Below are 26,414 nucleotides of genomic sequence, written 5' to 3' on the forward strand. Positions count from 1 at the left end.
TTTGAGTTTCCCCGGCGCTGAAGGATTGTTCCTGTCAGGGCACGGAGCCAGGTTTTACCTTGGCTGTCTGGCCGTGCTGCTGCCTCCTCTGTCCCGACTCCCACCTCTCCCGGTTTATTTGGCGTCAGGGACCCTCCAGGAAGGTGGTTGTGCTTGTGGGGACTCGTGTTTTTCTCACAATCCCGATGCTTCGGGGACTTCTCCTTAGGATTCTTGTGGGAAAATGTTCCCGATGGCAGCAGAGCGCGTTTCCTCAGCCAGAGCAGGTGGGGTCGGTGGGATGCTGCGATTCTCACTCGGCTCTCGGGTGTCAAAAGGCTCCAAAATGTCACATTGTCCTCCTCGCCCCCTTCTGCCGTGCCCTTCTTAGCTGCAGGGTGCTGGAAATAGGATTTCTTTCACCCCTTCAGGGGAGGTGCAGAGACCCTGGGGTGGGACAGGGGGGGTTGAGCTGTGCTGTTCTGAGCTGATCCCCAGGAATTGTGCCCCCAGGGTTTGCCCTGGGGCTGGTGAAGGTTTCTCTGCAGTCCTTGCTAAGGAAGGAAAACCCAAAATCTGTAGAGGGCCTGTGTGAACTGTGCATCAGAGGAAAAAAAAAAAAAAAAATACCAAAACAACTTGCAGGAGTTACTGGGTGATTAATTAATGAGTGTGTTGGCAGCAAACTGCTGCAGCAGGGCTGGGGCCGTGTCCTCTGGGGCACAAGTGCGGTGCAGCTCCTCAGAAATGCTCCGAGGAGTCTGGGGAAGTTCATGCAGCCCGCAGGAAGGGGATTCACTCCCCGTGAGTGACCATTTGCATCCTCACCCACCACGGGCACCTCTCCCTTCCCTGTGCTGGCCCTCCTCCATTCCGGGAGCGTTGTGCAGCTCCTTCCCCGCGCTTTGAGCTCGGGAACGAGGCACCCTCGGAAGGTTCCCGTGCCCCCTGCGCTGCCCAGAGGCTGCCCCAGATGTGGAGGGGAGGGCAGAGCAGGGCCAGCCCCGCCGCTCGGGCTCTGCTGGCCGGGCAGAGCCGGGCCGGGCCGGGCTGGGGGGGCAGCGAAGTGCCAAATGTTTGCAGTTCTCTCTTGGAAAACACGGCTCAGGAGAATGGCTCAGTGTTCGGGGCAGCGTGATCGGATGTGGGGAACCACTCCGGGGAGCCGCGGGTGAGTCCCGGCAGCGGCGCTCCCGAAAATAACATTTCTCCTGAAGCGAACAACAGAAGCGCTGTTGAGAAACCTCCCCCGGGCTGCGGGGCCGGGGCAGCGCTGCCCTGGGAGCTTCCCGGGAAGCCGAGGCAGCAGGGCAGCGTGTCCTGGAGGGAAATCACCGCGGCCATGCTGGGCATTGGGTGGCAGCCCGGTGATGAGGGGCTCTGGGAACTCCCCGCGCGTCACTGGCGCAGCCCCAGGGCCGTGTCCAGCTGCTCCTGCCTCAGCAAAGCTGATTTTCCTCCGCCTTCCCGCGGCCCCCCCGCTCGCCCCGGCTCCTGCTGCCTCCAGCTCTGCTGTCAGAACTTCTGGCCGCACGTGTTGAGCGCCGAGAGTGCCTCAGCAGCCTCCAGAGCGCCTCAAAGCCTTGGGTTTCTTGGCAAGGGGAGGGTCAAACGGAGGGAAAAAGGAAAATTACCCTCTGGGAAGGAGAGCGATTTATTTCAAATATACATTCAGCACCATTCATTGTCCGTGCCTTTAGAAAGGCTGCTTGTTAGGGGGTTTTATGGCTCTGCTGGGATCTGCGGGGCTGCTTGGGATGCAGGGAAATGTTTATTCTGTTTTCCAGCCTGCCTGTTCCATTTGCTGAGCTCTCCCTTCCCACCTCTGGCTCGTTAATCCGGGCCGTTCCTCGCTGAGCTGAGACCACCTTGCAAGAGGACGGTGGTTATTTGTGCTCCCGCTGTGCCCTGGCTGGAATTCCAGAATTTGGGCTTTCCCAGGGCACTCCGCTGCGATCCTGCTCCCTGCAGTCGGGGCAGGAATCCCAAATAAAGGAGATTTTCATCCTGCCCGGCTCTAATTACGAGACTGCAGAAGGTGAAGCTCCTAACGAGCATCAAAGGGCGCTTTGTGTGTCCCTGCCGAGGGGGCTGGGGGGGTTCAGGCACTCGGAAAACATTTGGGGAGAGTGGATGTGGCCATAAATCATCTTTGGTCTCTCATTTTCTCTGCAAAGCCCCGAGCCAAGCCCGGCCTCTCCTCCCTGGGAAGGCCAGGCTGTCAGCAGTGCTGATTTTTGTGCATTTCCCGCTTTGTGGAGCTTTCAGAGGAGGTGAGCAGGGCCTGCAGGTGCAGCAGGTGAGGAGTGAGCCCCGCAGAGCCGGGAGGGATGGGCACAGCCATGCCCGGGTGTTTACAGAGGAAACCTGAGCAGCCTCTTCCCGCAGAGGAACAGGAACCAGCCCATTCGAGACCTCGGTGGTATTTTTGTAACCATTTTATTAAAATTGTTGTTGTTTGTTTCCAGTTGGACGGAAAAATTGCAGTTTGGGGACGCTTTCCTTTCTTCTGGGAAGTGCTTGGCAACTTTTGAGCCGGGATAAGTGAGGGGAAAACATGAGATCAGGTTTTCCTACCTTCCCAAAATGGACTTGCTGTAAGCAAGGGCTGCTTGCTGCTCTCTGCCTCGAAGCCAGGCACCACCCCAGGTGCTTTTTAGGAGTGTTTTGGGCCCAAAATCAGAGCAGAGCAACTTCAGCACTGGGGGAAACCTCATTAAACCTTTCCTTGTGTTAATGAGGTTTTCAGCTTCAGCAGCTCCTCAGTCTCCAGATCCTAAATTGTCTTTCAGCCCCATCCATCATTCCTTCCCCAGACTTTGGAGGGTCACCTGCTTGTTGAAGTGTTATCAGCCTTTGGGGTTTCGGTTCCTTTGCTCTGGTTCTCTGGTAATCCTGCAGATTTCAGGCAGAGTTCTGTCAGAAAACAGCAGGATCCAGCTGAATTCAGACCTGGCGTTTGGGGCTCTCCCAAATCCCGTGCACCCAGACATTCAGGGCTTTGCTGAGCCCTCACTTGGTGTTGCAGTTCCGAGGGGAAGCCCCAGGGGAATCCCACAAAACTGAGCCTGGCCCTTTTCCCAGCAAGCTGAAGGGATTTCAGTGATCCTCTGAAATGTTTCCAGGGCTGAACCCCAACTTTGCCTTGCTCAGGAAAGGGTTCTGAAGGCTCCGAACCCTTTCTCTTGAAGAGTTCCCTCATCCCAAAAGCACAGAGCCATGCAGGCAGTGGGTCTGGGACTGTTTAATGTCATTTTCAGGGCAATTAGGGAGAGATTCCTGCCCCAAGAGTTGCAGGACTGGCCTCCTTCACCCTCAGCTGTGGGATTTATTTACCTGGCAGCAAAAGCTGTATTTTGCAGAAGTACATCCATAAAATTAATGACAAATTTTGGGAATGAGCCTGGTGAGCCAGCTACGAGTTTCCTTGTTGTAAATCAACTTCTGCAAAAAAAAAAGGCAATTCACTGCTTTTGTTGCTTTAGGATGCATTTTGCAGGTTTTGGGATTTTGCTGGTTTAGGGTGAATTTTGCTCGTTTGGGATGCATTTTGCTGGATTTGGAATGGGATGCACCTGCTGCAAGTGATGGAGTTGTCACTTGGGCTGTAAGGGATTTGCAGTGGAAATTGGGAAACTCTGAGGGGTTTTAGGAGCTTTCAAGGGGTTCAGGAAGAACCCCCTGAGCCCTGGATGTGTGCCTGGTTCCTCCTGCCTCAAGCAATGGGAGATTCCCAGGGAAAAGGGTGGGATAGGAAGGCTCTCCCCATTCCCTGCTGGATTCCAAGGGATGCACAGAGTGACCCCAGGAACAGAGCTGAGGCTTTGGCACTGCCAGGGATGTGCCTCAGAACTTTCCACGAGGCATTGCTGACTCTTCAAATGCTGCCCATGGGTTTCCTGTGTTCCCTTTATTTAAGGTTTTTGGGGTTTGTTCCCTGTCTGGGGACATTTATTGGATAGATATAGATATATAATATTATATATATGTGTATATATATATATATATATATATATAATATATATATATATATATGATATTTGTATATTTACTGAATAAATTTATAAATTAAAGTAATAGTGTTGTGAAATCAAGCTATGGGAAAGATGGGGCTGAAATAAGTGGAGGAGAAATTTAAAATAAGAAATATCCCTAAAGTCCATGTGGATGGATTCCCGTGGATGCTTTTGGAAAGCCCTGGAATGGTCCCATCACCTGTAAATCAGGAGCTGGGCTGGAAATTGGATTTGTCCCTTTTGTCCCAGGGCTGTAAATCTGATCAACACCCCTGGGATCCTTCAGCTACACTGAGTTCAGTGATTCTTTAATTCTTTGTGCAGCAAATGACTCAGATTTGAGGCCTCCAGGCACCCCAGCTGGTGTGAGCTGGGAGGAGGGGCAGGACAGAGAATTTCTGGGGTGTTTTTGAGAGCCCACTGAAAATCTGCTGGGTCTTTGGAGAGGCAGATCAAGTTTGGGCTGTGTTTGAGAGGAAGGTGCCTTCGCCCTGGAGGCAGGGAGTGTTTGTCTGTGGAACAAAACGGTGCAGGGGAAGGTCAGCCTGGAACCAGGGGCAAAAATAGAGCTGGAGATGCCTCCAGCAAACGTGAGGCTGCTCTGAGCTGGAAGGAAAGTGGAGCTGGGTGTTTAATTACCTCCCACCATCTTGCCCGTGGTGCTGAGGTATTTCCTTCATGACTTTCTCAGGCTAAAATTAACAAAACCTGAAGAGAAACCACTCTTGCACCGCTCTGTTTACGTGAGAAAATTGGCTGGGGCACAACAGAGTGACCACTGTAGCCTGGAATAAGTGTGTGCTTCTTCTGGGAGTGAGGATCTCTGCTGGAAGTCATCCTGCAAAGATTCAGAAGGGTTTGGGGCCAATCTCCTCCTGTGGAAAAGTGCATGCCTCAGTTCCCACTTCTGTAAAATGGGGTTAAAAATATTCTCCCTCCCTGGAGTGTTGCCACACTCCCCCCACAGCAGTTTGCAAAAGACCACAGAGGTTTTTTTCCAGCAGGGTGAAAAACACTAAATAAAAATAAATGGCTGCTATTTTAAATGGTATTCCCAGTAAAAGGTGGTGGAAGTCGCACAGGGAGCGACTGCAAAGAACTGGGACCTGTCACAGAATCCCAAACTGCTTTAGCTGGGAGGGGAACTTCAAGATCCCAATGGGCAGGGACAGCTCCCAGTGTCCCAGGGACACCTTCCAGTGTCCCAAACCTGGCCTTGGGCACTGCCAGGATCCAGGGGCAGCCACAGCTGCTCTGGCAATTCCAGCCCAGCCCCTCCCCACCCTGCCAGGGAACAATTCCCAATTCCCAAGATCCCATCCATGGCTGCCCTCTGGCAGTGGCAGCCATTGCCTGTGTCCTGTCCCTCCATCCTTGTCCCCAGTCCCTCTGCAGCTCTCCTGGAGCCCCTTCAGGCCCTGCCAGGGCTCTGAGCTCTCCCTGGAGCCTTCTCCTCTGCAGGGGAGCACCCCCAGCTCTCCCAGCCTGGCTCAGCCTCATTAATTAAACATTCCCACCTCTCTTCACCACTCGGGACTGGGGCATTTCAGAGGGCCCAGCAGCCACCCCAAAAACGGCTGAAAAGTCTAAAAGAGACCCAAAGATCATTTCAGATTTTGCCTGAAGCCAGGCTGGCTCCTGGTCCCTCACCTCTGCACACCCTCAGTGCCTGAGGAGCTCCCTGCCCTGCTCGGTGCCATTCCAAGGGCAATCCTGCCCAATTCCAGGGGTGTTTGGGAACCCCAAAGCCTCAGTGCCCGTGGAAAGCTGCTGTGGATGGAGCTGGGCTGGTTCAGGAGCAGGAGCAGCAGCAGGGGTGAAAGCAGCACTGCCAAACTGGAGAGGTTCTCCTCACCCCAAGGCAGGGCTGGGTTTGTGCTGGAGCAAAACCCTGCAGGTTTTATTATTATTTATTTATTAGGCATCATTATTTATTATATATTATTATTTATTATATATTACTATTTATTATATATTACTATTCATTATGTGTTAGTTTATTTAGGATATATTATTTATTCTATATTATTTTAATTAATTTTTTATTATTTGTTATCATAGTGCAGGTTTCAGGATGCATTTTTCAGGCTTTGCAATGCATTTTGCAGCTTTTCGGATGCATTTTGCCAGTTTAGGATGCATTTTGCAGTTTTGGGATGTATTTTTCTGCATTTAGGATGCATTTTGCAGCTTTTAGAATACATTTTTCTGGTTTTGGAAAGAATTTTGCAGGTTTTGAGATGCATTTTGTAGCTTTTAGGATGCATTTTGGAGGTTCTGTGATGGATTTTGCAGCTTTTAGGGCGCATTGTGCTGGTTTAGGATGAATTTGGCAGGTTCTGGGATGCATTTTACAGCTTTTAGGATGCATTTTGCAGGTTTAGGGTGCATTTTGCAGGGTTTTGGGATGCATTAGACTGGTTTGGGATGAATTTTGCAGGTTTTAGGATGGATTTCTCTGGTTTAGGATGCATTTTGCCAATTTGGGATGAATTTGGCAGGTTTCAGGAGGCATTCTGCAGGTCTTGGGATGCATTTTATAGCTTTTAGGGTGCATTTTGCAGGTTTAGGGTGCATTTTGCAGGGCTTTGGGATGCATTAGACTGGTTTGGGATGAATTTTGCAGGTTTTGGGATGGGTTTCTCTGGTTTAGGATGCATTTTGCCGATTTGAGATGAATTTGGCAGGTTTCAGGAGGCATTTTGCAGGTCTTGGGATGCATTTTGCAGGTTTGAGGGCTTTAAGGAAGGGAAGGGGACGTGCCAGGTGAGGTGCTGCTTGCTTTGCAGTCTTCCTGGGCTGGAGCTGCTTTGGGATCCTGGGTTGAACTCAGGGCTGTGGCCCCCCTCTGATGCCTGCGAGGTTTGGGTCTGGCCCCAGCTGGCAAAAAATGCTTTGTGCTCCTGCTTGCATTGATCAGAGCTGGGCACTGAGTGCCAGCTGCGAGGGGACAGCCAAAACCTGAGCCCTGCAGTTGGATGTTTGAGGAAAACAGGTGTAGAGGGAGGAATTTGTGAATGAAACCAGCAGGATTGCCCTGATCCTGTTCCTTGGGATGCTCTGCTGGCATCCAGGGATGGAGCTGGGAGATCTCTGGGTGTGGATGTGGCTCCAGGAGAGATGGAGAGGGGCTGGGGACAAGGGACAGGACACAGGGAATGTTCCACTGCCAGAGAAGATGGATGGGATATTGGGCAGGAAGTGGGATGGAGTTGTGTCAGGCACAAAACCTCTCACCAAAACCCCTGGCCCTTCAGGGCTCTTCTTGATTTTTGAGCACATTTTTGCCAAATCAGAGCGAAGGGAGCAGTGGCTTGGGTTGTGTGCTTTAATAATCCCTGACTGCAATCCAGGTGATAAATGCAGTCCTTTGTCACACAAATAATTGTGTGAAAATTGGCTCTTCCAAAGAGAATTGGCTCTTCCAAAGGTCAGGAAGGCTCTGGAAGGACATGGGGACAAGAGAGATGGAGGAGGGTTCTGGGGAGCAAAAAGTTTAGGTTTTATAGAAAAAAAAAAGACATAGAATATGTTCTTTCCTGGAGAGTAAAGAGTTTGAACTGGGGAGGGCTCTTGGTGCAGGAAACAGCTCTGGAGAGGTGTTTGCTGGAACAAAAGCAGAGTTCTGGTCAATAAATGTGGGAAGTCAGAGGCACAGCATGGTGGGGATGGAATGGGAGCACGGGAACGTCCTGGGAATGCCCCCACAGCTCCACAGGGATGGAATGGGAGCAGGGGAACATCCTGGGAATGCCCCCACAGCCCCACAGGGATGGAATGGGAATATGGGAACGTCCTGGGAATGCCCCCACAGCCCCACAGGGATGGAATGGGAATATGGGAACATCCTGGGAATGCCCCCACAGCCCCACAGGGATGGAATGGGAGCACAGGAACGTCCTGGGAATGCCCCCACAGCTCCACAGGGATGGAATGGGAGCACAGGAATGTCCTGGGAATGCCCCCACAGCTCCACAGGGATGGAATGGGAGCACAGGAACGTCCTGGGAATGCCCCCACAGCCCCACAGGGATGGAATGGGAGCACAGGAATGTCCTGGGAATGCCCCCACAGCTCCACAGGGATGGAATGGGAGCACAGGAGCATCCTGGGAATGCCCCCACAGCTCCACAGGGATGGAATGGGAGCACAGGAACATCCTGGGAATGCCCCCACAGCTCCATGGGGATGGAATGGGAGCAGGGGAACATCCTGGGAATGCCCCCACAGCTCCACAGGGATGGAATGGGAGCAGGGGAACATCCTGGGAATGCCCCCACAGCTCCACAGGGATGGAATGGGAGCAGGGGAACATCCTGGGAATGCCCCCACAGCTCCATGGGGATGGAATGGGAATATGGGAACATCCTGGGAATGCCCCCACAGCTCCACAGGGATGGAATGGGAGCACAGGAACATCCTGGGAATGCCCCCACAGCTCCACAGGGATGGAATGGGAGCACAGGAACATCCTGGGAATGCCCCCACAGCTCCATGGGGATGGAATGGGAATATGGGAACATCCTGGGAATGCCCCCACAGCTCCACAGGTATGGAATGGGAGCACAGGAACATCCTGGGAATGCCCCCACAGCTCCACAGGGATGGCACCTGCAGCTCTGCCCAGCACAGACCCCACATCACTGAATTAATTCGGGGGTGGCACAGGGGAGCCCCCAGACCTGGCACTTCCCCTTCCTGCTGCTGCCCCAGAGCTCAAATCACCTTTCCCAAGGCAGGACAGAGCACCTGAGGCTCAGGTGGATAAAATATCCTGAATATTTTATATTTTATACCCAGCTGCTTTGGGCCGTGGGCATGGCTCATTCCTCCATCCACCGCAGCAGGATTGACTCCAAAAGTGCTGCTTTGGCTGTGTGTCCATCCTCTGCTGCTCAGGGCCGGGTCTGTCCCTGTCCCCAGCGCTGGGGCAGCCTCTCTTCCCCCTGGGTGTGTGAGAGAGGCAGAGCAGGGGATGTTTTCCATTTCTCTGTGTTATTTCTGGCTCGGCTGCCTGCTCTGTAATCGCTGTGGAAACTGTTATGCTTGGGGGTTCATCAAGGAAACGCTGCGAGCTCTTCTAGGGAGAAATATCTGCAGCAAGTGGCTGCGATAGTGGTTTCATAAGGGCTGGATTTAATTGGGAACAGCGTTTCCAGGAGGGTTTTGCTGGCTCTGTTTCCCATGGAGGCGAGGAACAGCTGAAGGGAAATGGCAGAGAAGAGCCCCCGGCACGCTGGGAAAGGGGGGTTGGTGCTGGGACTCTGCTTCAGGGGGAAAAAAATAAAATAAATCAGCTTTTGTTTTGAAGAGGGGGGAAAAAAAGTTGGAAGAGACAGGGGGAGGAATGTGAGAAGTTGGAGATGGATGGGATTTATGTTGGGGGGGGTTGGATCCATGAATGGGTGTCCCTTAATGGTCCCACAGCTGAGCCATGGCCACAGTGGCTCTGGTGGAGTGGCCTGAGGTGGCTTTGGGGTACAATCCATGGCTGACGCTGGATTTGGGGTACCAGGTTATGAACCCCAAAGCCTCAGTGCCTGTGGAAAGCTGCTGTGAATGGAGCTGGGCTGGTTCAGGAGCAGGAACAGCAGCAGGGGTGAAAGCAGCTCTGCCAAACTGGAGAGGTTTTCTCCTCACCTCAAGGGAGGGCTGGGTTTGTGCTGCAGCAAAACCCTGCAGGGTCAGGTTTAGGATGCATTATGCAGGTTTTGGGATGCATTTTGCTGCTTTAGAATGCTTTTTGCAGGTTTTAGGATGCATTTTGCTGGTTTAGGGATGCATTAGACTGGTTTGGGATGAATTTTGAAGGTTTTAGATGGATTTTTCCAGTTTAGGATGCATTTTGCTGATTTGGGACGAATTTGGCAGGTTTCAGGAGGCATTTTGCAGGTTTGAGGGCTTTAAGGAAGGGAAGGGGACGTGCCAGGTGAGGTGCTGGTTGCTTTGCAGTCTCCCTGGGCTGGAGCTGCTTTGGGATCCTGGGTTGAGCTCAGGGCCGTGACCCCACTCTGCTGCCTCGGGGTTTGGGTCTGGCCCCTGCTGGCAGCAAACGCTTTGTGCTCCTGCTTGCATTGATCAGAGCTGGGCACTGAGTGCCAGCTGCGAGGGGGCACCGCCACAGGCTGTGGTGTCCCCAAGGGGAGCATCCCTGTGCCCACAGGGGCTGGCTGTGGGGGCAGAGCCCCTGGAGCTGCTCTCGGGGTACACCTGGCTCTGTTCGGCCAGTGTCAGGTATTCCTCACGGAAACCGTGGAACTTCTGCACAGATGGGGTCAAAAACTGCTCAGAAATTGGAGAAGGTTCTCCAGAGAGCACCAAATCCATCTTGTAGGCACAGCACAGAGCAGAGGTCCCACCTGAGCACGTGGGTTTGTACTCGTTATTAACCCTGACCACGCTGCAGCCTGGGCTGCTCCATTTCGCCAGGAATGGAAAAGAAACCCAAAATTTCTGCTCAGGTTGTGCTTCCTACACTGGGTCCTGCTGATCTGCCCCAGCCCTGAGGCTCGATGGGCCCACCTCTGCTGCTGGGAGCTGTGGATCACTGGATCCCATTGGTTCTGCTCATACATGGGCTGTGGATCACTGGAACCCGTTGGTTCTGCTCATACATGGGCTGTGGATCACTGGATCCCATTGGTTCTGCTCATACACAGGCTGTGGATCACTGGATCCCATTGGTTCTGCTCATACACAGGCTGTGGATCACTGGATCCCGTTGGTTCTGCTCATACATGGGCTGTGGATCACTGAATCCCACTGGTTCCCTGCTCACTGAGGGGTTGTGGATCACTGGATCTCATCGTGCTCCCAGATCAGCTGTGGATCACTGGATCCCATCAGTTCCTGCTCCCAGGTAACCTGTGGATCACTGGATCCCATCGTGCTCCCAGGTGAGCTGTGGATCACTGGATCCCATCAGTTCCCAGCTCCCAGGTGAGCTGTGGATCACTGGATCCCATTGTGCTCCCAGATGAGCTGTGGATCACTGGATCCCATCAGTTCCTGCTCCCAGGTAACCTGTGGATCACTGGATCCCATGGGTTTCCCAGCTCCTGCATGAATTGGGAGGCTGCTCCAGAGCTCTGCACTGTGGGACAAACTTTAATTCACATTCATTATTGTTCACCACTGATTGAGAATCAGCCCCACATCCCTGGCTGGAAATCCCACAAACCCCGTGGTCCCAGCTCCAGGCTCACCCTGGCAGGCACAGGGAGGGAAAAGGTTACCCCAGGGGGGTTTGGAGCCTTTCCTGGGGTGGTTTATCTGTGGCACTTTAGAGGGCTCTTTGTCACTGAGAGGCTGCATGGGAAGGAGGAAAGGCGGCTTTGTCTGCTCTGTACATATCTGATGGTTTGCATTTCAATAATTACCTTCATAATTTAATTGTAATAATTACCTTCAATAATTACACTCAAAAGTGACTCCAAGTCACCTCTCACTTCCTTTTTGACTCTCTGGGGGCTCTCTGTTTGTTTAACACTGCTCAGGCTGTGCCAGCTCTCCAGGGGTGGTTTATGGCCACTGAAGGATGTGGCACCCAGGGCATTGATGGCACTGGGGGATGTGGCACCCAGGGCATTGCTGGCCACTGAGGAAGGGATGTGGCACCCAAGGCACTGATGGCCATTAAGGGATGTGGCACCCAGGGCAGTGATGGCCACTGGGGGATGTGGCACCCCAGGCACTGATGGCCACTGAGGGAGGGATGTGGCACCCAGGGCATTGTGGCACTTGAGGGATGTGGCACCCAGGGCATTGCTGGCCACTGAGGAAGGGATGTGGCACCCAAGGCACTGATGGCCATTAAGGGATGTGGCACCCAGGGCAGTGATGGCCACTGGGGGATGTGGCACCCCAGGCACTGATGGCCACTGAGGGAGGGATGTGGCACCCAGGGCATTGTGGCACTTGAGGGATGTGGCACCCAGGGCATTGCTGGCCACTGAGGGAGGGATGTGGCACCCAGGGCATTGTGGCACTTGAGGGATGTGGCACCCCAGGCACTGATGGCCACTGAGGGAGGGATGTGGCACCCAAGGCAGGCATTCACCTCTCCCCATGGAGCAGAGCCCGCCCTGCTATCCCGGAGAGCCACAGCCACACTCCTCCAATCTGATGAGCTCAGCAATGAATTATTTATCCAGCTTTTCATTCTGCATCCATCACTCTCTGCTCTGCCTGCCCTGAGTGCCCCAGGAGCTGCTCGGGGGTGAAGCCTCCCAGGACCCCTCGGGAGGGGGGTTTGGAGCTCTGCTCGGCTGTGCCTGCCTTAACCCCCGAGGCTCCAGACGCCTCCTCTGCCCCTGGCTCCTCCAGCTTTCCCAAGACCCTCAGCTTTCAGCCCAAATTGCTGCTTTCCCCAGAGCTCTGAGCTGTGAATCCCTCCTGGCTTCTCTTTTTTCTCCAGCTGTGGCCAGGGATATGTTGGATTCTTCTCCTCAGCATCTCAGCTCATTTGTAGCCCAGCAGGAAAATTCTGCTTTCCTTGGGCCTTCTGCTCCAGGGCTTCCTGCAGGGAGCTTTCCTAAAAGCAGAAGCTGAGGATGTTTGCTCTTGTTTTTCAGCTTTTCTTCCTATTTTTTTTAAGGATTAAGGGTGGCCTGGCAGCAGGGCACTGACATTTAGGATAATCTGGTGTGATCCAGCATTAGTTTTTGTGGATGTGGCTGTTTCCTTCCCTGCCTGTGTGGTTTGGCTCATGGGTTCAGGATTGCTGTGACCCAGAAGGAGACACCTTGGAGATATTTGTGGGATTTTCTTCTTCCCTTGCAGCCAGGGGCACTTAGGGGACCTCTGATCACTTCCAGAGCCTCTGGGATGGATGGAATTTGTGTGCAAGCCCCAGAGCTGCTGAGCCTCTCACACTCGTGGTTGTTTTTCACTTGGTTTTATAGAAGGCACCAGAAAACAAAAAAAAAAGGTGCAAGACAGGGGAAAAGATGATTTTGTGCTCCTGTCCAGCCTCCAGCTGGAGCTCTGCAGGATCTGGGCAGGGTGGAGTGCTCAGAGCAGCTCTGGGGGACTCTGCTCCACCCCTGCAGACACCAGGGCCTGTCCCTGCAGCACCCTGGTGCTTCCCAGTGCCAAACTGGGAGCAGGAAGGGTCATTGATCATTTTGGGGCAAAACCAGCACAGATCATTAAAGATTCTCCACTGCGTGTCCGGATCCTCCTGCAGGGTTGGGATTGCACCTAAAGGGTCTCTGCCAGGGCAAATGAAATGGTGAATTTGGGGCTTTTTGGAGTGAAAGTGGCCAGGGGAACTCTTGAGTCCAGTTCTTGGATGCTCTGCTCCTCAGGGGACAGCCTGGGAGAGCTGGGGGGGCTCCCCTGGAGAGGAGAAGGCTCCAGGGAGAGCTCAGAGCCCTGGCAGGGCCTGAAGGGGCTCCAGGAGAGCTGCAGAGGGACTGGGGACAAGGATGGAGGGACAGGACACAGGCAATGGCTGCCACTGCCAGAGGGCAGCCATGGATGGGATCTTGGGAATTGGGAATTGTTCCCTGGCAGGGTGGGGAGGGGCTGGGCTGGAATTGCCAGAGCAGCTGTGGCTGCCCCTGGATCCCTGGCAGTGCCCAAGGCCAGGCTGGAGCACCTGGGACAGTGGGAGGTGTCCCTGCCATGGAACGGGATGACTTTAGGCTCCCTTCATCCCAAACTACTCTGGAATTATGATTTATGATTATAAATTCTGATATTCTATGGTACATTAGGAGTCCAAGGAGCACCCCAGAGCCGCCCAGGCCGGTTCAGCCCCGGTGTCCCCTCACTGCCACATCCCACCCCAGCCCTCACCCGCATTTCCCTTCCTCCGCCGATCCCGATCCCTTTCTGGCTGCAGCTCCGCTGCTCCTGCCCAGCCCGTCCCGGGAGGAGCTGCTGGGAATGGCCGCGATGAAATTTTAATTAAAAGCGGGGCAGTAATTTGCAGCGGAGGAGCCCGGGAGCCGCCGAGGTGCGCTGGGCCCGGGTTGTGCTCCAGCCCCGGGCACACCGAGCCTCTTGAATATTTTATGGCTCTGCTTTGTTGCCATCCTTCCTGTGAGTCATTTTTCCAGCAGAACCCCGTGCTGGCCGCGTTATTTGACCCTCTTTTTTTTTTTTTTTTTTTTTAAATATAACCCTTTTTTTAATTTAACCTTTTTTTTTTTTAACCCTGCTTTTTAAATATAACTCCCTTTTTATTTAACCCCCTTTTTAATTTAACCCCTTTTTTATTTAATCCCTTTTAAATTTAACCCTTTTAAACTTAACCCCTTTTTAATTTAATATTTTTTTTAATTTAACCCCTTTTTACAATTTAACCCCTTTTTGAAATTTAACCCCTTTTTATTTAACAATTTTTTAAATTTAACCCCTTTTTTTACTTAACCACTTTTTAAATTTAACTCCTTTTTATCTAACCCCCTTTTTAATTTAACCCCCTTTTTATTTAACCTCCTTTTAAAAAAATTCAAGCCCTTTTAAATTTTTTTTTTAAATTTATTTGTTTTAATTTAAGCCCTTTGGAGGGTGCCAGGGTGGGCTGGGAATCTGCTGTAGGAAGGGGATTTTATGTCCTGGCTTGGTGTTGCTGCTCTGCTGCAAAGTGCTGGGGAGCAGAAGCTGCTCCTGTGCTCAGCCTGCCTAGGGAAAGGTGGCAGTGCATCCCTAAATCCCCTGGAGCATCCCCAAAACCCCTGGAGCATCCCCAAATCCCCTGGAGGTATCCCCAGGGGATGAGAATTCCCAAATGGAGAATCCCCAAAATGCTCTGGAGGCATTCCAAAATCCTCTGGAGCATCCCCTAAACCCCTGGAGCATCCCTAAATCCCCTGGAAATACCTCCAAATTCCCTGGAGCATCCCCAGAACCCCTGGATTCATCCCCATATCCCCTGGATTCGTCCCCAAGTCCCCTGGATTCTCAGGCTGAGGGCTTGGAAGCTCTGGCACAGGTTGAGTTTTGCAGGCTGTTGTTTTTCCCCCACGGCTGAGCTCCCCCAGAGCTCAGAACTGAGGGGATTCCATGAAATTCTGCATCCTGGAAAGGAGGGTTTGGAGCTGACAGCGTGGGGATGTGTGTGCAGCCCCCAAGGGGTGGGATGAGCCCTTGTGGAGGGATTTCCTGGGGTCCCCTCCACTTTTCCTGGTGTTCTTTCCACTTTTCCTGGTGTTCATCCAAATTTTCCTGGTGTTCCCTCCACCTTTCCTGGTGTTAATTCCACTTTTCCTGGTATTAATTCCACTTTTCCTGGTGCGTACCCCACATTTCCTGGTGTTCACCCCACATTTCCTGCTGTTCATTTTTCCTGGTGCTCACTCCACATTTCCTGGTGTTAATTCCCTTTTTCCTGGTGTTTCCTTCACTTTTCTCTATCCCACCAAGGAATTCTGCCTGTGCAGGTCTGGCTCTCTTTGCACCCTGAAGGTTCTGTCCCCACTAAAACCTCTCCGGCTTTCCTGAATGATATCTTGACTTTTTTTCCAAGTTTTCATTTCAGAAAATGCCCTAGGGATGGTTTTGGGGCATTCCAAATTTGGGGCATTGTGTTCTCACTCTGCTCCACACCCCCTGGGCTCAGCTCTGTGCTGTTTCTCTGACTCTCAGCCGCGCTCCTGCTGTTCAACCTCACAGCTCTGAGGGCAAAAATACACCCAGGTTTCATTTCAATAACTGCAGTGGAAACTTTCTATGGAAAGAAGCCACCCCAAAAAGCCCCTGCAAGAACAAAGCCTGACAGAACGACTTCCTTTGGCTGCCTCGTTTTCCGTTTGCATCAGCCCTGGCCTCCCCGGGCCTCTGCTCTTGTGGTTCTTTGGTGTCATCCAGCAGAAGTGCAGCACAAATTCGATGCCTTTGGGTTTCTGAATCTCTCTGATAAGGGAAAAAAACCCCAACCCCAAAAAAGAACTCAGCTGCGCTTAATACAGATGGAGTCGGTGGCATGAGTGGAGTTAAAAATTAGAATTGCTCAAGGAGATGCTCCAGATGAGGAGGATGGAGGAAAGGAGAAAAGGAGGAAAGGAGAAAGGGAGAAAAGGAGTGGAGGGACAGAAATGGCCAAAATGTGGGAGCTGCTCCACCAGGGAGAGGGGAACGCTGAGGGATCCACCCATGGGGGCTGAGCTGCTGCTGCCAGGCTGGGAGAGCTCAGCTGGTGGGGGAGAGGCTTTGTCACAGAGCCATGGCATGGTTGGGTGGGAAGGACCTTAAATCCCACCCAGTGCCACCCCTGCCATGGCAGGGACACCTCCCACTGTCCCAGGTGCTCCCAGCCCCAATGTCCAGCCTGGCCTTGGGAGCACTGCCAGGGATCCAGGGGCAGCCACAGCTGCTCTGGGCACCCTGTGCCAGTTGTCCCTTGGTAAATAATTTCTTCTTAATAGCTGATCTAAATCTACCTTCCTTCAGCTTAAAGCCATTCCCTGTGTGCTGTCCCTCCATCCTTGTCCCCAGTCCCTCTGCAGCTCTCCTGGAGCCCCTTCAGGCCCTGCCAGGGCTCTGAGCTCTCCCTGGAGCCTTCTCCTCTCCAGGGGAGCACCCCCAGCTCTCCCAGCCTTGCTCCAGCCCTGACTAATTTCAGCAGTTCCACACCTTCCCTGTGTTTATCCAGCTTATAAATCCTTCAAACCCCCCAAAATTCCCAGTTTGGCCCCAGTGCAGGTGTCCCCTGTCCCTGTGCCCATGGTGGGCTGGGAGCTGCTGGGCCCTTCCTGGCTGTGAGCCCTTGGGAGGAGCCTGAATATTCCCATTTTGGGGGCTGCAGAGTGAAATTTTTCATTTTTCACCACTGGGGAAGATGAAGCAAATAATTTTTTTTCCTTAATGAGTTGTTAGGGCACAGCTTTGAGCATCTGATTTCCTGCTGGACTCTGCCTTGGTGCCATTTTCTGCTCACAGATGGAGCTAATGGCCAATGTTCTGCAAAGACATTTTGGTTTTTTTTTCTCCCCTCTTCTCTCTGGCTGATTGCATTCTCAAGAGCTGCTGGTTCAATCTCAGTTCACAGCCTCTCTGCACTTCCTTCAGAGCAGCAGAGAACTTTTCCTCTGCACAAGTGCCAAAACCTCTAAGCGCCTCGTGCTTCCCCATGCAACTCTCCTTGCTGCTCTGAGCAATTTCTAAAGGCACAGCTCAGCCTGAACAACCCAAAATAAATATGATATTACAATATAATACATTAAATAAATATTTTTGGGAAAAATAAACCCGAGGAGGAGCAGGAGTGGGCCACAGGAGTAATTTTTCCCTTGGTTTTTGTGCTCTCTCGGTGTGGCTGTGGAGAAATGAATGAACAGTAGCTGCCACAGGCACTGAGGTGCTCAAGAATGGATTTATTTTGAGGGTCTCGTGTTGGATTTTGCTCTAAAAACTTGGGACAGGAGGGATGAGGATCCCCTGTGGGTCTTGAAGTCAGGACATCCCTGGAGTTGCCAATTTCATGTATCCCTGGAGAGGTTGGAGCTGCTGCTCTGAGGAGCCACATCACAGAATCCCAGAATTGTTTGGGTTTTTAAAGAAAGGGACTTTAAAACTTATCTTGTTCCATGGGCAGGGACAGCTTCCCTGGTGGCTCCAAGCCCCAGTGTCCAGCCTGGCCTGGGACAGCCCCAGGGATCCAGGGGCAGCCACAGCTGCTGCTGTCCCCTGCAGGGAGGAGAGAATTGGGGTTGCATCCCACCCTTCATCCCAGGTTTTTACACAGACAGGACCTTGTGCTCTCCTTCCCTTGCAAAACCTGCCTGGAATCTCATCATTCCCATGGCACGGAGTGACCTTGTGAGGATCTGCAGCCTGATGAGGTCAGAGGTGGAGATTTGGAGGAGAACCCAGAGCAATTCCCTTTTCCCAGCGGCTCAGCCCTGATTCCAGAGCAGCACAAACTGCTGGGATCGCTTTCCCCTTCTCCTCCTTGCAGCACCTTCAGCTCAAGGGGAGAGCTCAGCTGTGCTCTGGGCTGGGCCCATCCATGGCCATTGGGTTCCCTGGAACCTGAGGAGGGTTCTGCCTTCAGCTGGGTTCAGGAAACCGGGAAATGCCAGTGGGATCCGGGTCAGGTGGGAGCTTTCTCACCTTTATCCAGTGCAGGGTGTCCTGGCATGTCTCTCCTCTTCCCCTCCCTGCTTGGAGCCACCCTCACGGCTCTCCTGGAGCTGGGGTGGCCAAGTGTGTCCCACCTCAGGGCCAGGACCTGCATTCCCACATCTCCAACCCCACACCACCTGGTTAAACCCCCAAATCTGCCAAGCTTTGACTCTGTGCCTCCTCTTGCTTCAGGGCTTTCCCCTCCTCTGGGGCGACAGGGAGGATTTGGGGGTTCTGAGGTGCTGAGAGCCCTGGGAAGGAGCACACAGGAGCAGGAATGTCTAACCCTGCACTGTGCCAGGGTTTGGGTTGTCCTCACCCTGCCAGCCATTCATCCTGGGTGTTTTAACCCTCCAGAACCTGGGGGTTATTCCTGGGGAGCCTTGCTCCCCTCAGAGCACAGCTCCAGGCTTCTCCATGGCCCCTCCAGCCTGGGAACGTGGGAACCTGTGGGAATGCTGGCCTTGGGAAGGGGTATGGGAAATAAAGAACCAAGAGAGGGTTCCCCAGGAGGAGAGGGTGGGACTGGTCCCAGCCTGGTGGCCAGCCCAGCATGACAAGGCCTTGGTTTAATTCCCTGGAAGATGACAGCAAAGCTCTGCTTAGGCGTGATTCTTATCTGGCCCCTGATGTTAATTCATCCTGAATCATTGCTCAGAGCACAAGAGGCCGGGCAGGAAATGAGCAAAAAGCATTACTGAGAAAAAAAAGAAAGAAAAAAATCTCTGATTTCACACTTGGTGGTGTGGGGAGTGAAGCTTTGAGGATGCTACTCTTGCTGCACCAGAGTATATTCACTTTTTTTGGTTTTGGCTCATGAAGAGCTCTTTCCCCTCACCCTCAGGAGCACTGGATGCAATTAAGCTCAGCAGCAATGGCCCTTGGCAGCTCCTTCCTGTAGCAGGGGAAATCACACAGAAATGGGGCAGTTTTGGGGTTTTTTTCCCCATCTTAGTGGGTGAACAGCCACTGCAGAGATTCAGCTCCTCAGTGCTGTTACCTCCTGAGGATTTCAGCTTGGCTGGGCCTGTTTTTAGTGTCACCAGCCCCCAGAACGGCTGGAGGAGCTCCCAGGAGCTGCCACCCTGCCCTGGCTCACAGAAGGGCAGAGGAATTTTTGGGAATTCATATCTGTGGCTGGAATATGAATATTTAACTCCAGCCTGGAGGTGGAAGCTGCCCTGATAAAAGAGGTTTTAAAGCTGCTTCATCTCCAGTGCCTACACTGCTTCTTTTTGTTATTTTTTTCCCTTTTAAGCTAAAATTCTTTGTTCCAAGCCCAGGAGGGGCTGATGCCTCCCAGTTAAGCTGCAGCTGAGCAGCAGGAGCCTGGCTGTGGCTTCTCAGGATACTGCTGAACAAAGCTGGACCTTCATTTGTCAGAGAAATGCAGAAGGAAATGTTGGGATGTTTGTCCATCAGCAAGGCCAGCAGTCATTTCCATCCGTGTTTTGTGGCTGGGGAAGCCTCAGCAGCCAGGAAGGGATGGGGCAGAAATTCCAGAAATTCCTGCTGCAGCCAGGGAGCTCTCACTGTGTGCTTCTGGAGTGGGAGCCTGATTTAGTTTTATTTATTTAAATTTTGCTATTAAAATGAAAATTCCATTGTGATAAAAGTCTGTTCTGGCACTGAGCTCTCCCAGGTTCTCCACAGCCAGGTGGCAGCGAGGGCTTGGTGATCATGGAATGGTTCAGGATCATCCCAGCCCAGCCCAGCCCATCCCATCCCATCCCATCCCATCCCATCCCATCCCATCCCATCCCATCCCATCCCATCCCAGTGCATTCCATTCCCATCCTGGGAAGCAGGGGAAGGAAATCCTCCTGCCCACCAGGCTGGGGTTGCCCAGAGGAGTTTTTGGCATCATCAGTGGTCTGTCCATGGATTCCAGTCCCAAACTTCCCTCCCCTCCCAGCCTGGCAGCCCTGATGTGGCTGCTCCTGGTGGGCAGGGCAGCCCAGTCCTAATTCCCTTCCAGATTTCCAGGAAAACATTGATACTTTCAGAAAATATTATCAATATTTTCCCTGGAAAATATTTTCCAGGAAAACATCAATATTCCAGATCCTGCTGTGGCTGGGAAGGCCTGGTGAGGTCATGGGGCTCTGGGAGCAGAGGAGCCCAACACCAACCTGGGGGCACTCTGAAAATGCTTCATTCTCCTTGCAAAAGGTCCAGAAGGCCCAGAATGGAGCACAGCTCCTCAGGCTGGTGGGATTTGTGTCCCACAGAGGGGATTTCATCAGCTTGGAATGTTTGTAAAGAAAAATCAGATTATTTGTAGTGTCAGGGCCTGAGCAAGGCTGGTCTGTGCAGGGTTTGGAATGGGAAAGGGAAGAAAGTGTAATTTGGGGGTTGGTTGGGTTTTGGGAAGGAATTGTTCCTTGGGAGAGTGGGATTTGTGTCCCAAAGAGGGGATCCCATGAGCTTGGAATGTTTGTAATGAAAAATCAGTTTATTTGTGGTGTCAGGGCCTGGTTCTGTGCAGGGTTTGGAGTGTGACAGGGAAGAAAGTGTGATTTGGGGGTTGGTTGGGTTTTGGGAATTAGGAATTGTTCCCTGGGAGGGTAGGGAGGGGCTGGGCTGGAATTCCCAGAGCTGCTCCATCCCTGGAAGTGAGGATGGGGAATCACAGAATTATGGAAGTGTGGTGGGAAGGGACCTCAAGTCCCACCCAGTGCCACCCCAGCCATGGCAGGGACACCTCCCACTGTCCCAGGTGCTCCCAGCCCCAATGTCCAGCCTGGCCTTGGGCACTGCCAGGGATCCAGGGGCAGCTTCTCTGTGCCCAGGGTGATGCTGGGAGGGTCCTTTTGACCTCTTGAGATCCCTGGAAAAATCCCAGAACCTCTCTGTTCCCAGCTGTGCCCAAGGAAGATTTTGTTGGTGATGAGCCTGGCTTAAACTGTCCCTGAATGGAGCTGGGACCCCTCTGCCAGCCCAGGGAGCCTCTGGAGGAGCAGAACCTGTTCTGGATCTATTTTTGGGCTTTGTGCAATGCTAAAAATCCTGGCAGGAGCCCCCAGCCCCAGCTCCATTCCTGCTGAGGAATTCGAGCAGCTCTGCTCAGCCTTCCACCTGCAAAGGAAGGTTGTGCCTGCTCTGTGGGAAGGCAAATTGGTGCAAAATGAAAACTGCTTTGAGATCCTGTCACGTGAAGGGCACCTGCAGATATTTGAGTAGAATGTTTTTAAAATTTCTCTAATTAAAAGGGTCATTTGGGGATTTTTCCACTGGCCAGGGCTCCCCCTCCACTGATCCTGGCCCTCTGGGTGATGCTGGCACATCTTGGTCTCCTCAATCTCTATTTCTTCTCCACAACATTGATGGAATTTTACTTCTTTCCCCTGTGTAGACAGATCCCTCTGCCTGTGTGGGTGATGTGCTGGAGGGGCCACAGCCTCAGCTGTTAATTTGGTTAATTAACTTGTGTAATTGAGCCACTGAGTTGCTTCCTGGGGGGTTTTTCTACCCTTGGAAAGAAAGAAAATTGGGAGTCCGAGGTAAAGCCACCTCCTGCTGGGCTGTGCCTTAAATTCCCTGATCCAGGTGTTGGAGAGCCCTTGAATTCCGTGAATTCCCATTCAGGGAATACCTCCTGGTGTCCAGCCTGGGCTCCCTGGTGCAATTTGGGGCTGTGACCCCCCTGACACACCCTCCAGGTGATTTGTCCCTTTCTGTTGTGTCCCTTGGGGTGGGTTTGAAGAGCAGGGTGGTGCCTCCCTGTGGTCTTCACTCCAAAAGAATCCCCACGCTGGGAATGTGAGTCCCCATCCCTGGAAATGTCCAACAAACACCTGGGTGTGACACTTGGGGACATGCCTTGGTGGTGCTGGTTTGGGGTTGGGCTGGATGGTCCTGGAGGGCTTTTCCTAATCCTAATGAGGCCACAAATCTGATTTTTCTCTTTGGATTTCCACTCTGTGCTCTCTCCATCCATTTCAGTTCATTCTCCTTGGGAATTTATCTGTGATTTGACTTAAATGTCCAACCATAATGATGCTATAAATCTGGTTTTCCTCTCTGGATTTCCACTCTGTGCTCTCTCCACCCATCTCAGATCATTCTCCTTGTCCTCACTGTGAATTTATCTGTGATTTGACTGAAATGTCCAGCACCAGAAGCTCAGTCTGGCCTAAGACATGGAAAGTTCCCTTTGTTTATTTATTGGACATTTTGTCTCTGCATCACAGCAAATGTTGGGTTTTATTTTATTGCACTATTTCATGTTCAGCTCCTGGTCACTTTGTGACCCATGGAAATCCTGAGATTTCCCAACCCCACCCTTCCAAGCCTGTATTTATCTCCCTGGTGGCCATGCCATTGGTTATTCCTGCCCCACCAATTCACCTATCGTTCCTGAAGTGTCTTTTTCTTTTTTTCTTGTTTCTTCCAGACCATTTCTACAATTTATCAAGACCATTTCGACTCTTAATCCTGGCCTCTGAAGCACCTGCAGCTTGTCCCAGCCTGGTATCTGCAGCAGTTTTAGTAAGAAAAATCTTATTTTCCATCCTCCACATGCATTTTAAAGGTACCAACCTGTGCTGGAGCTCCCATTTTCCCTTTGGTATTGTGAATTGCATTTGATGATCCTGGTGGGTCCCTTCCATCTCAGGTTATCCTGGGGGCACTCTGAAAATGCTTCATTTTCCTTTCAAAAGGTCCAGAAAGTCCAGAATGGAGCACAGCTCCTCAGGCCAGTGGGATTTGTGTCTCACGGAGGGGATCCCATCAGCTTGGAATGTTTGTAATGAAAAATCAGTTTATTTGTGATGTCAGGGCCTGGTTCTGTGCAGGTTTTGGAGTGTGACAGGGACAAAACTATGATTTGGTGGTTTGTTGGGTTTTGGGAATTAGGAATTGTTCCCTGGGAGGGGCTGGGCTGGAATTGCCAGAGCAGCTGTGGCTGCCCCTGGATCCCTGGCAGTGCCCAAGGCCAGGCTGGAGCAGCCTGAAGGTCCCTGGGTTGGAACTGGATGGGTTTAATTTCCCTTCCAACCCAAACCATTCCTAGAAAACCAGCAATTCAGCTTTTCCCTGTGGATTTGGGAGTTTTGGCTTTTTCTTCACTCCCCACCTCAGAGCTGCCCCTGCCAGCCCCTCAAGGAGAGTTTGGGGCCGACACCCCGAGGGCAGAAATGCAACCCGGGTTTATTTAATGGATTTAAAGCAGTTCTGGGGGTCCAATGGATGCTCCAAATCCTTGGAATTCTGCCCTCTTTCCAACACTGCCTGATTGTACCTGTATCTGCACAGGTTCATTTTGGTGGAGACGGCAAGAATTCCAGGATTTGTGACTTTCTGAGGAATAAAAGGTTTATTATAGACCAGATTTATATTTATAATGTAAAAGGGCAGAGCCACAGGCTGCCCCCAGGGACAAAGGCTGCCCCAGTGGGCAGCCACTGCTGGTGTCCCTGTGGCTGTCAGCAAGTAAGAAATGAAAACAAATCCAGGACCCCAAAGGTGATCAGGTGCAAATAAAATTAATTAATTCCTTGTTTTTCCCTCAGGAGGAGTCTAAATCCAGGCTTTGCTCTTGTGTTTGTCAGAGCCTTCTTGGTTTTAGGCTTTCTCTGTGCCATCCACTGGTTCTGGAAGTTTAAATTTAAACAAACAAAAAAAAAAAATCCTGCTTGTTTTTCACCTCAGACTTCCTAGAAATTATCATGGTTTAGGATTTTCAGCACCTCTGAAATGCATGCCCATATCTGAGGGAAACTGAGGCACCAGAGTTGGCTGCAGGGCTGAGCTCAAGTGGGAAATGCCAGTTTCTGTGACCTGCCTTCCCCAAAGTCATAAGGAATTGAGAGGAAACAGAGTTCTGGGAGCAAAGCCTTGCAGCTTGATATTTTCAAGGGCTTTAATGACATAAAACTGATTTACTTTGAGGGGAAAAGCTTGAAATATCCCTGCAGAGAGTACATAATGTGCATGGTTTTGTATTTATTCCCTGAATTTCAGTGGATGGATGAAACCTCTCCCAGCCATAATGGAATTATATTGGGATGTGCTCTCATCAGGATGGTGTTAAAAGCAGGTGCACAAAGGGAATTCTAGAGAGAGGGGAAAAAATAAAACCCTTGTGGTACAACTGAATGATTCTTAGCCTACAATAACCCTAATCAGGTTAATTAGGATTAATTTGGCTGCCTGGCTTTTATTTGTGTAAAATAAAAACAGATCTAAGGAGTTTTGTTGAAAAGCTCTGTGAGTTTTAGTGATATTTTCGAGTTCTTTCACCTGGGCAGTGTAAAAATCTCTGCCTGGTTGGGCTTTTAGGGAGAATTATGCTGCACACAGCATTTAGAATCATTAATTCTCCATCTTCTCTTGCATCTTTCATTGTCAGTAAATCCATCTCCTGTCCCCATTCCCATGTGGAGGTGACCCAGCTCTCCCTGGGTGTCTTCAAAAGTGGTTTTTTGGCGTTGGTTTTTTTTTTGACAATTGTACCAAATCTCTCCTCTGGCAGTGCCTGGTTCTGCTCCTGCTTTGCTGCTCCATCCCACAAGAGGCTTTTTCCCTCTGTCCCAACCCTTCTGTAATTTTCCACCTGTGTGCCTCACCCAGAGCTGCCTCTTTTCACATTTATTTATGTCCCTGAATTTTCTTGTCTTGGTTTGAACAGACAGGTGACTGCTAAGGAGGGCAGGAGCCTCCCCTGAAATAGAAAATGCAAACCCCCTCCCTCTGAATTGTTATAAATTTTAAATTGAGGGGCTCTCAGGCAAAGATATGGGAATAGGAATAACAGTTCTTTATTAGGGAAGAAAATGAAAATAAAATAAAAATGCAGTAATACAAACCAACCCTGGCAGAGTCAGAAGAGGCGCTGAGCCCCTGTGGGTCAGGGTGGTGGCACAGTCCCATCCCATGGGGGCTCAGCCCTCCTGCAGTGCCAGCTGTGCTTCTGCTGGAGCAGGGATCCTGCACAAGGCTGCAGTTTTCCTCTGCAGCTCCAGGGCTGCTGCAGATGGGCCTGCTCTTCCTCTGGCAATGCAGGGCAGGAGAAAGCTGCTCCTCTGGGCATGCAGTGGGCAAAGGCTGCTGTGCTGTTCCAGGCTCAGATTGGATCCAGGTAGGAATGCTTGGCTCCTGCCCTGGGCGCAGCATCTCCCAGTGGGATGCTGGAATTTTCTCAGCCATGCAGGGACACTCAGTGGCCATGAAGAGCAGAGATCTCCTGGAGGGAGGATTGGCTGTGGGAGAGATAAAGAAAACTGCCCAGAGAACAGCAGAGAACTGCCCAGCTCTGACAGGTGGGGGTAGAATAAAATACACACACCCAGACACATCATCCAACTTAAGATACTTCTCTACTGCATCTTCCTCTGGCTGTTTCCTGTCCCTGGAGAAGCTGGGGTTTTCACCAAACAAATCCCTGCATGTGAACCTGCCCAGAGTGATCTGTGCAGAGCAAGGGCTGCGCAGCAGGAGCTGCCACAGGAGGGAATTATCCCTCAGCCCCAGCTCCTCCACTCCTCTTTTGGATTTAATTCCTTGCAGAGCTTCAGTCAGCTCATGGAGGTGGCTTTGGGTTTGGCCAGGCTAAAGGAGCAGGGGGCTTTCCCCAGGGAAGGGCTGGGGATGAGGGCCAGGTGTGCTGACAGAGCCTGGTCCTTGTCACCTTCCAAACTCACAGGCTGCTCTTTGCCCTTTGGTTTTTGTGGTCACAAGATGCCAAATGTTGGAAAACTTCTCCAAATAATTGAATTCAAACTTTGCCAAATACCCCTGTGCCCACTGAACCATGTTGGGAGGAATATCCCCTCACTATTTGAGCACCTCCATGGATGGGCACTCCAGCCCTCCCTGGGCAGCTCCTGCCAATGCCTGAGCACCCTTTCCATGGGGAGATTCCTGCTGTGCCCACCCTGAGCCTGCCCTGGCCCAGCCTGAGGCCGTTCCCTCTCCTCCTGTCCCTGTTCCCTGGAGCACAGCCCGACCCCCCCGGCTGTCCCCTCCTGTCAGGAGCTGTGCAGAGCCACAAGGTCCCCCCTGAGCCTCCTTTTCTCCAGGCTGAGCCCCTTCCCAGCTCCCTCAGCCTCTCCTGGGGCTCCAGCCCATTCCCAGCTCTGTTCCCTGCCCTGGACTCGCTCCAGCCCCTCAGCACTCAAAGTGGGGCCTCCCCAGGCCCAGCTCAGGGGGACTTCAGGTTTTGATTCAGCTTTTCTTGTGATGCTTGGTTTCAACAGTGCCACGAAGCTCTGGTGCTTTGTATCCTTCACATCTGACCTTGCTGGGATTCAGCCCTGTCCTCACCCACGGCTGCCCACCCCAAAAGGGCACAAGGGGGTACAGGGTGGGCACAGAGTGGCCAGGGCAGCTCAGGCTGGAGAT

General features: G+C 52.0%; 1 protein-coding gene across 1 annotated transcript in view; it reads left to right on the top strand.

Annotated features, from left to right (window-relative positions):
* HIVEP3 (HIVEP zinc finger 3) overlaps positions 1-26,414 on the top strand; it is a 256,369-nt gene that overhangs the window by 141,281 nt on the left and 88,674 nt on the right. The window contains exon 4 of the mRNA XM_064398552.1: positions 22,465-22,559. The gene's annotated coding sequence lies outside the window, so the exon portion shown is untranslated. The remainder of the gene's footprint in view (positions 1-22,464; positions 22,560-26,414) is intronic.

This window comes from Passer domesticus, chromosome 24, assembly GCF_036417665.1.
Source record: "Passer domesticus isolate bPasDom1 chromosome 24, bPasDom1.hap1, whole genome shotgun sequence".
In the NCBI taxonomy this organism is placed as follows: domain Eukaryota; kingdom Metazoa; phylum Chordata; class Aves; order Passeriformes; family Passeridae; genus Passer; species Passer domesticus.